Source organism: Durio zibethinus, chromosome 25, assembly GCF_047325235.1.
Source record: "Durio zibethinus cultivar Kanyao isolate XHJ-2024 chromosome 25, ASM4732523v1, whole genome shotgun sequence".
In the NCBI taxonomy this organism is placed as follows: Eukaryota; Viridiplantae; Streptophyta; class Magnoliopsida; order Malvales; family Malvaceae; genus Durio; species Durio zibethinus.
This window is the reverse complement of record NC_143186.1, coordinates 5,614,775-5,624,238: the sequence shown is the minus strand read 5'-3', so window position 1 is coordinate 5,624,238 and position 9,464 is coordinate 5,614,775. Positions and strand designations below refer to the sequence as shown.

The window sequence follows — 9,464 nt, the reverse complement described above, 5'->3', positions numbered from 1 at the left end:
CTAGCATTGAGTTAGATTCATCTTTTTCAATTCCTAAAAGATTAAAAAATCTTATAAGCTAAACAACTTCTTGCATTGTTGCTGAAAATGCTACAAATTCAACTTTTATTGTGGATAGTGCTATTCAAGTCTCTTTTTTACCGATCTAAGATATAGCCCAATATTCAGTAAGAAAACAAGGCCAAAGGTAGAATTTTCTTTCATTTAAATCTCTTTTCCAATTGACATCCATATAGCCAATTAAATGCAAACCACTTTCTTGATAACAAAAAAATAATCCACAGTGCCTTTATGATACCTTAATATTTTTTTCATGGCTTTTCAATGGGATTGACCTGGATTGGATTTTATACCTTAATATTTGTACACCTTGTGCTATTGACCTCTATGAATGAAACCTACAGGTTATTCCATATAAGTATTATCTTTTAGTTCTCCATTTAGAGAGGCATTTGTCACATCCATTTAATGTAACTCCAAATCTAAACATGCCATGGCTAGAATTATATCCTTTGGGTAGATTAATTAATTCTTATACAATGTTTAATCTTAAACTCCTTCTTTCTACTTCCATTGCCTTTATCCATTTTTCTTTTGTTTGACTTGTGATTCTTGGGAAAAAAATTCAATAAATTCATCAACTTTAGTCATGCTTCCACTTAGATAAGATACTATTTGTTATTGATTAGGAATATGCATCAACTAATTTGTATTTTTCCAAATCATTCGTGCTTCTAATCTCATAACAAGACATTTCTTGACTCATCTCACTTTTATTTTGGAAACTCATTTTCTAGAAAAGTGGTATTCCAAGATTCAAAATTCAGTTACATTTCTACTTGATTGTTCACTTATGAACACATATCTTTTTGAAATGTTTATCATATCGTACAAATATACTCTTTTTGCATTGTGGATCTAAAACTTACCATGTTAATGAGCGAACTTAAAAATATAGATAGTACAACCTCAAGTTTTTAAGTTATTGAGATTAGGTTTTCTATCAATCCATAACTCATAGGGAGTGGTTGTAATTGACTAAAAGAATATTCAATTGAATATATAGACAGTTGATAAAATACTTCACCCCAAAAGTGATTTGCAAACTCACTTGGACCAATATTGACCTAGCTATTTCTAGAAGAGTTTTGTAAAGTCATTGAAATGGTTAATTGCCTATCAATATCATTTTCATCACATAACTATTTAAACTAATCAAATAAGTACTCATATTCATGATCAATTCTTAATGCTTTAATGCTTTTTTCTAATTGATTTTTCACAATGTACACAATCTTTCTAAAGCACTTTAAAGCTTTAGGCTTGTGAAAAATCAAATAGACAAAACTAAAACATATGTTATTATCAATTAATGTGATGAAATATTAACCTTCATTGCATGTCCTTACATATAGTAAGTCATAAATATCAGAATGTATTAGTTTAATAGAATTTTAACTCTAGTTTCTTTATCAAATGGTTTTCTTGTTAGTTTTTTAGCTGGACAATTTACATATAATAGCTTATTAACATTATCATATAGGGCATTGTATCCCTCTTTTGTTAATCTTTCTATTATATGTTGAACCATATAGCCAAGTCTAGCGTGCCAAACATTTACATTAATATTGGCATCACAAAACCATTTAATAAACTTTCAGAACCATAACGATTTGTTTTTAAAAACAAATCGATATTAGTGTTATTAAAATTCGTAACAAATCCTAGACAAAAAAGAATAGTGATAGGAACTAAATTCTATCAAATATTAAGAACAAACAAGACATTATATAGGGTGAGAGTTTTTCCACCTTGCACACTTAACTTGTAGATGCCAACTCTTTTTACTTTAATCATTTGATTGTTTTCTACATAAATATATTTTTCTCATATCTTGTGCTATATGGTTTGTAGTTCATGAGTCTTTTTCATCTCATTACATTCACAAGCAAAATGACTATATTTACCATAGGTAATGCACTTGAATTTAGCTTTATTTTTCTTAGATTGAGCTTAGGGATCATTCTCTTAACCACTTTGACCACTTTTTGGTCTTTTAGGAACTTTTCCTTGTTCTCACCATGTGGCCTATGCTTAAAACTCATAGCTTTCTTTGAACATTTGTATGCCATATATATATCAGCACTAGGCTCGAATGCTTCTTATACGATCTTTCTTTAATTGAAGATGATGAAAAGCATCATTAAGAGTCTTTATACTTTCATTGTGGTTTAGATGCACCTTCATGTGCTCTCAATTATGTGGCAAGGATCAAATTATTACTTAAACCTTATGTTCATCTGTAAAAGTGTGATCAACCTCCTTTTTATACAAATTTTGTTGTCAAGGCACTCTACATCTTTTTTAGCAATATCATGCAAACTTAACTCATGTATGATATTATTCTCCATACTACTTAGCAACGGAATGTGAGCAACAAAGTTTTATCTATCTAGGCTTCACAAGCCATTGGTCCTTTCTATGTTCAAACGTATTCCTATACTCGGATTCAACTAGAACAATGTTTAGAATTTCAAGAGCTTGTTGTTCTTCTAACACGTATTGAATTTTCATACTTCAAATTTCATAATTGTCCCCATTCAATAACCATATACTTAAACACAAATACCATATTAAAAAATTAGTTCAATATTCAGGGACCCATGCACTAATTAATGCCAATCATTATACACATATATTTTATCATAATGTTACAAATAAAACAATGATAATTATTCACATAAAAATGAAACCAAAAGATCACTATGTTCATAATCAAATTCTATTTTTAATGTGTTTGATTATCACTAATTTATTTCATTGTGCAAAATTAATCATTGTAAGATAGAACAAATCAATTATCTTATAACTCTCACTAGCCATAAGGTTACCTTCAATCAATGACAAACATTGATTGAAATTTACATAAATAAGTCCAATATGACATGTACATATTGAACACATGAATTAATTCCATCATTAAACATACGTAATGTTTATTAAACTATGTTCCCAATCAGTACTATCACTGGTCTAGTGACTAAGATGGAATCCCTAAATTTCTGTAACAGTTCCACATTCTTATTAACCATCCATAAAGATTCAATAATTTTATATGTGCCATTATGGAGATTTGGGCCAATAAAAAAGGTCGCATTCCTCTTTGTCCTTTTCTCTCAAAATCATAAAATTTTTTTATCAAAGTTGCAACACTAGGACATTTTCTCTCGTTAGACATCCAAATATCTTTGAAAAGATTCTTTTGTCTAAATGTAAAGAGTGCATCTATTCAACATCATACATATATTTAGATCCTCCATACATGCATGTTGCCTTACAAAATCAACTCTTTAATACTATTGTTAACCCTTGATGATATGACACATAATATCATCATCATTTGGATCTAGTTTTTGCTACGCTAATTCAATTAGTAGGCTTATGACTCTAAGTAATTGCTTCTAAGTTTTTATAACAATAGAAGTTCTCACAATCATTTTGAGAACTCATTATCATGATTTTTTATAACATATATATAAGAAATTACATGAAAACACACAACTCGCTTAATGATTAAAACATATTTTAATCATTCTTATGCTTTTCATCCTCCTAAAGTTAACCAATAACTATTAAAATTTTTTTTAAACATTTATTTATTTATTTTTAAATTTCTTTATTTTTTGAATTTGTTGAAAAATCATGTATGGCATTCAAATTTTTTAAGAAAGTATTTGAATGCTTATTCAAAAAATAGGTTAAAAAATTGATGTTTTGTTAAGGGCATTCAGATGCCCTATTAAAAATTCTAATGCTCGAGTTTTGAAAATTGAAAACTTAATCCAAATTAATCTAAATGATAATGGTAACTTGCAATTGAATATTTAAAAACATTCATAACAACTTTCTACAACAAAATTACACACTTTTGTGTTCCATAGATTTTTTGACACATTTCGATAAGAACTTAAGAACATGTCTACAATTTCAGTGTTTGAAGACAAATATTGAAATAACCAGAAATTAAGCCAACCTGGCTCTGATACTAATAAAGGATAATATAATAATACGAAAAAGATCATATCTAAAAAATGATGCAAAAAACTTATTTGAATTGCCAAAACATAGCAAAAATATTTTTATGAAAGGGTTATGGAAGTGATGTCGACTTGATTCACTGATCAAGGACAAGATCACTCATTCGAAAATTTTGCATTATCCATAGCATAAGTCCTTTAACACTGAAGCATGAGATTCCTCTAAAAGTTTCCTTCTTTACACCGATTTCTTTTTTTTCCTTTCTTGTTCTCTATATGACTCATCACATAGTCCCACATGAATGAGACTTATCTTATTCTTGATTTGGATGAACATATTCATCATTTTTATTTCTCATCATGGCCGAACACCAATTCCTATTGAGAGAAGAAAAGACCATGGCATATTCATGCCTCAAGAAAAAATTTTTCATGTTTTTCTCATATGGTTGGTTGCCATTTTTCATGAAGAAGAGAATGGCTTGAGGTTTTTGTCCATTTTAATTCAAAAACAATAACCATTCAAGGTATTTTTTTTGTTTTAGATCATACACCCCACATAACTACCCTTCGGTAGTTATTTATCATATAAGATTTTGCTCACGCATTATGGGTGACAATTTTCTATAGAATCATCCTAAAAAAAACAAAGTAGTGTTTTGTTAATTTTTACATTATAAACTAAACACAAAACTATAATGTGTTATCTTTATGTAAACACAAAGAAAATTTTATTACACTTAATTTGTATTTACATTTTTTCTTGTATACTTTATACATCACCAGTGAATCGTACATTATTATATTATTAATGAGTAAAATTGAAAGTTGAGATATCCTTAAAGATAAATTGCAGTCAACTTTTATTATTTACATTTTGAACTTTTAATTTTTTTAAAATTTGCTCATTAATGATATGATATTTTATGATTTAAAAATATTGTATATAACTAATATACTGATAATATAACAAATATAAATTTTAATATTATATATATATATATATTAATTTGCTCCCACAGAAAGTAATTTTTATCCAAGCATGCATGTAGTAGGTGCGCATAGGATAGGACTGGTATTTTTTTTAAAATAAACTTTAGCAAACACAAAACATATACCTATATGCCAACATCCCAAATTAGCAAGGCTGCCTTTGCTTAGCCCCGAAGTTAACTATATGTCTTCTCTACAAAAACTTTGCTATTGCCCGTCTTTTTAGTATATTTTAAAGGATCCCTTGTTTGTATTTGCTTCTCTCTCCGTTTTCCTCATTCCTTTAAGAACATTTTTCCTCAGTAAAATATCACATACCAACTCCTTGCTAAGTTTTGTTCTTGTATATTTCCGGTTTAATCTTTTTTTTGTCCTTACGTCCGTCCCGTTTAAGAACCTGACATCAACCTGATAACAAAAGTGGAAAGTTTTTTGTAATCAGGTGATGCGGATTGAGACGTACGTTGGAATTTGAAATATTTTGAAGATTTCATTCTTCCCACAGAGAAGAAATATATTATTGATCAATAAGAAATTACATTAACATTTGGTTTACAAAAGTATCCAGCAGGACTTGACTCTTGGTGAAGGGTCCAGGGAGCCTTAGACTTGGATAATGGTTTACAAAAGTATCTCTAGGACGAAAACTAACAGAGATTTAAGGTCTGAGTTTGGTCCTGAGGCCGGCTTGGATGATGGGCTGCATGTTTCGATCCAACCGTAACCTAGATTGATCCTGCTGAAGAGCCAAGAGCATCTTCTTCCGAAATCTCTGAATCACAATTTGCTGAGAGTGAGATGGGATACTGCCTGTTAAAGCTTCAGCCACTAGGGGGGTGGACCAATCTGTGTAGGCTGGTGAGTAAAATCAAATCGGCCAGAGCTTGAGTTCAGGCTTGGATAATATCCGATTTCTCATCTGTACAACAACTGCAAGGGAAGAAAACGTCGGAGAGATGAAGGAGGTGAAGGTTTTGGTGAGTTTTTCCAAACTTGTCAAGTTTACTTATTGTTTGATTGTTTCAAAGTAGCCCATGCTTTTGTTTTTGCACACGCATTTTCACGCAGGGTAGCGTGCATTTTCCTCGTTCCATCATTTCTTTAATAGTATTGACGTGTCCATAATAACTTGTCAAAGAAAAAGGGACTCCCAAATTAACTTATTATATGGGAGAAATTACCAGGAAATTGCATGATTATCGGCATGAATTTACATACTTTGATTTTTTTCGGATCTAATTATGTGATTCAATACATTTTAAAACGAATCACGTCTGTATCATTATTTTTTTCATATGATTCAGAAAGCCTTTCATAGGAAACATCCCAATCTTTTGCATTAGACATAGTTTCTCTCATTATTATTTTTTAATGAGATTTTTCCGGATCTAATTATGTGATTCAATTCATTTAAAAATATAAAACTATCACGTTTACATCATTATTATTATTATTTCGCACCTGATTCGGAAAGCGTTCCATAGGAAACATCCCAATCTCTTTCATTAGACATAGTTTCTCTCATTAGATGTCTAGTCATATCGGTTAAGATGACATTTAAAAACTGTGCAACTAATGAATCGTTCTCTCTGGAATTTAATAAAATAGTAAATTAAATGCAAAAAATTAATTAATAATTAAATAATCTTTAATTAACGTGTATTTATTTCCGGTTAGATTTTTTTAATCTGTTTTTTAATATATTCATCACAACCATTATCCAGGAATTTTGAAATTTATTAGTGTAGAAAGTTGTTGAAGATTTATATATTGAACAGTATTTGACAAAATAGTAATAATAGAAAGACATTAGGACTTAGCATTTATCTATTTAAAGTATTTGAGATATATATATATATATATATAAACTAGTCATGCACACGGCTTTTCTGAATACCGAAAGGGACTAATAATATAAAAAATCAGTAGCTTGAAAATAAAAGTAACATCGATCGATGGATCGCTAGACCAAGCGAAAATGAAACTATAATCGTTCGACACAGACGTTAAACCTTGCAGTATTGCACGATCAATGGAATACGATGTATTCTTTGTCTATGCACTGTGACAACAACTTAAATTTTGATCTGACGATAGAAAATCAAAGTAATCTTCGTAGATAGGTTGGTTGTCGGTTGCTGGACCAGCTGTATAATAAACATTCTTCAATTTTGGTTTTGGTAGATAGGTTGGAAATTATTTTTTCAATTCTAATTGTTTTCTATTTTAGTCATTGACCAAAAAATTTAAAATATTCATTAAAGTAATTTTCAAATGTTTTTTTGTTAAAAAAAAAAAAAAAAACTATGATCGGGCCATTTGAAGTTTTCAAGCGTATTTTTTCCGCTTACCAAGTATATAAAGGCTTTCCATTTGATGAGGAAATGCAGTAATTCCCTACTGAAAACTTCAAACTTCAAAGGTTTTCTAAGGAAATAACATAAAATGCCTGCGACAGCTTTAAGTTGGAGGAACTCCAAGCTCGCAGTTGCAACAAAGATGCGTTCCAAAAAATCAAAGAGAGGCCATCAGGTATATATCTTAATTTTACATCATTAATTGTTGTATTTGTTATTGTTATTGTTATTCAGCATTAACTTAAATTATCATCATCGATGTAGTTTATTTGAAGTTTTATTAAGTGTGTTAGGCTAAAAGATCCTAATCAATTCATTTATTTAAAGTAAATAGAAGTATAATCAAATTATAAATTATTTACTTAAAAATAATAATTTAATGTAATTCGACTTTTTATTTACCTACATTTATAAATAAGAGAAAAGATTTTTTAATTCCAAAGAATTACAAACACATTAAATCAATCAACACTCGAATAATTACTCATACCCATTAACCCTATCATTCTCCTTTAGGTTCTATGAAGTTTTTACACACAAAACATTCAAACATTCAAATATATACACTGGTATGGACCTCTGACTTTTTTAATCATATGAGGTGTGTACCCTTAAAACCTTACTCCTTGCCACTTTCTCTTATACCTATTGAGACTTTCATTATTTATAAGACATCTAACTTACCTAAAAATTATCCTTCTACTCCTATAATTCTTATATTTCAAGTCTTGTATATCAAGCAATATCTATTCAATTTCAAAAAAATCTCAAACAAATTTCTTACAAAATCTTTTCATATTGGATTCAATATTTTCAAAAAGCACACTAATAAAGTAAAGATGGTAGTGAGATGTGATCTTTTTGTTTTTAGTGCTAATTTTTTTATCAAGATCAAGAGGTTACCTACTATTTTGTTGTGATTTCATTGTATGAGGTTCTTTGTTAGAGTTGTACCAGTTGATTAAGGGTTCTAGCTTTATTTGATATCATCTTTTGTTTAGGAAGTTTGGTTTCCTTTTTGGGGGATTGCTTAGTATTTAGGAAATTTCATTGTTGGGGCTTCTCTGTTTTGGATGTATTTTGGGCAATTGAGAGATTTTTTAATCTCTCAATCAATAAACTTATTTAGCTTAGCAAAAAAAAAAAAAATACATAATGTTGAACTGAGATTTGTTAATTGTAGTGCAATAATCTCCTAACCTTTTTCTCTCGTACATATTGAGACTTCCATTATTTATAAGACTTCTAGCTTATCTAAAAATAATCCTTTTACTCTTATAATTCTTATATTCTAAGTCTTATGCATAAAGTAATATCTAGTCAATCTTGAAAAAATCTCAAACAAATTTCTTACATCTTTTGGAATTTGAGTCAATATTTCAAACAAAATGCCCTAAAAAGTAAAAATTTTATCAAACATTTTACCTATAATTTTTTTCTTCAATTTTTTAATTGTCTAACCACAATAAAGAATTATATATGAGTTTTTAACAATTTTAGTAGTCACTACATAAAGTTGAATCGAGATTTGTTAATTATAGTGTAATAATTATTTGTGATAAGTTCTCATGTATCTGTTATTAAAAGATTATCTGTTAAGAAATTAACTTAATATTCAAATGCATTTCCACGTACATGAGATATAATTATACAAAAACTAATTGTTATGAAAATAAAATTTTTTATCAAGTCAAATATATAGGCTATGGAGTTTTTTTAGTCAAGACTGATGTTCAAAATAGTAAATCAATGTCATTTTGGGTTGAATAAATTTGGAAATATCAAAGAGTTGAGCCATGCAAGATCTGCCCTGGCACAGCTGGTTGTTGTCTTTAGCATATATTTAGAAACTTGTATCCATATATAGTTGAAAAATAGTTTTAATGGATAAAATTGCCATTATGCAACAGATGTAAATATAAGGCTAAGGTGTTTATAGACACCATCAAAAGTTTGGAAAACAAGAAAATTTGAAAGAAAATTTTCACTTACCGCCATAATGTTCCTATTATAACCCCAAATTTTTTTCTTAAACATATCTTTTTTAATTCCTTAGCCACTCTATTCATTGCCCTTG

General features: G+C 29.0%; 1 long non-coding RNA gene across 1 annotated transcript; it reads left to right on the top strand.

The window, feature by feature from the left end:
- Positions 1 to 5,058: 5,058 nt before the first annotated feature.
- Positions 5,059 to 8,564, top strand: LOC149511544 (uncharacterized). The gene is made up of 2 exons (XR_016333520.1): positions 5,059 to 6,007; positions 7,489 to 8,564. It is a non-coding gene; the product is annotated as an uncharacterized LOC149511544 (long non-coding RNA).
- Positions 8,565 to 9,464: the final 900 nt, after the last annotated feature.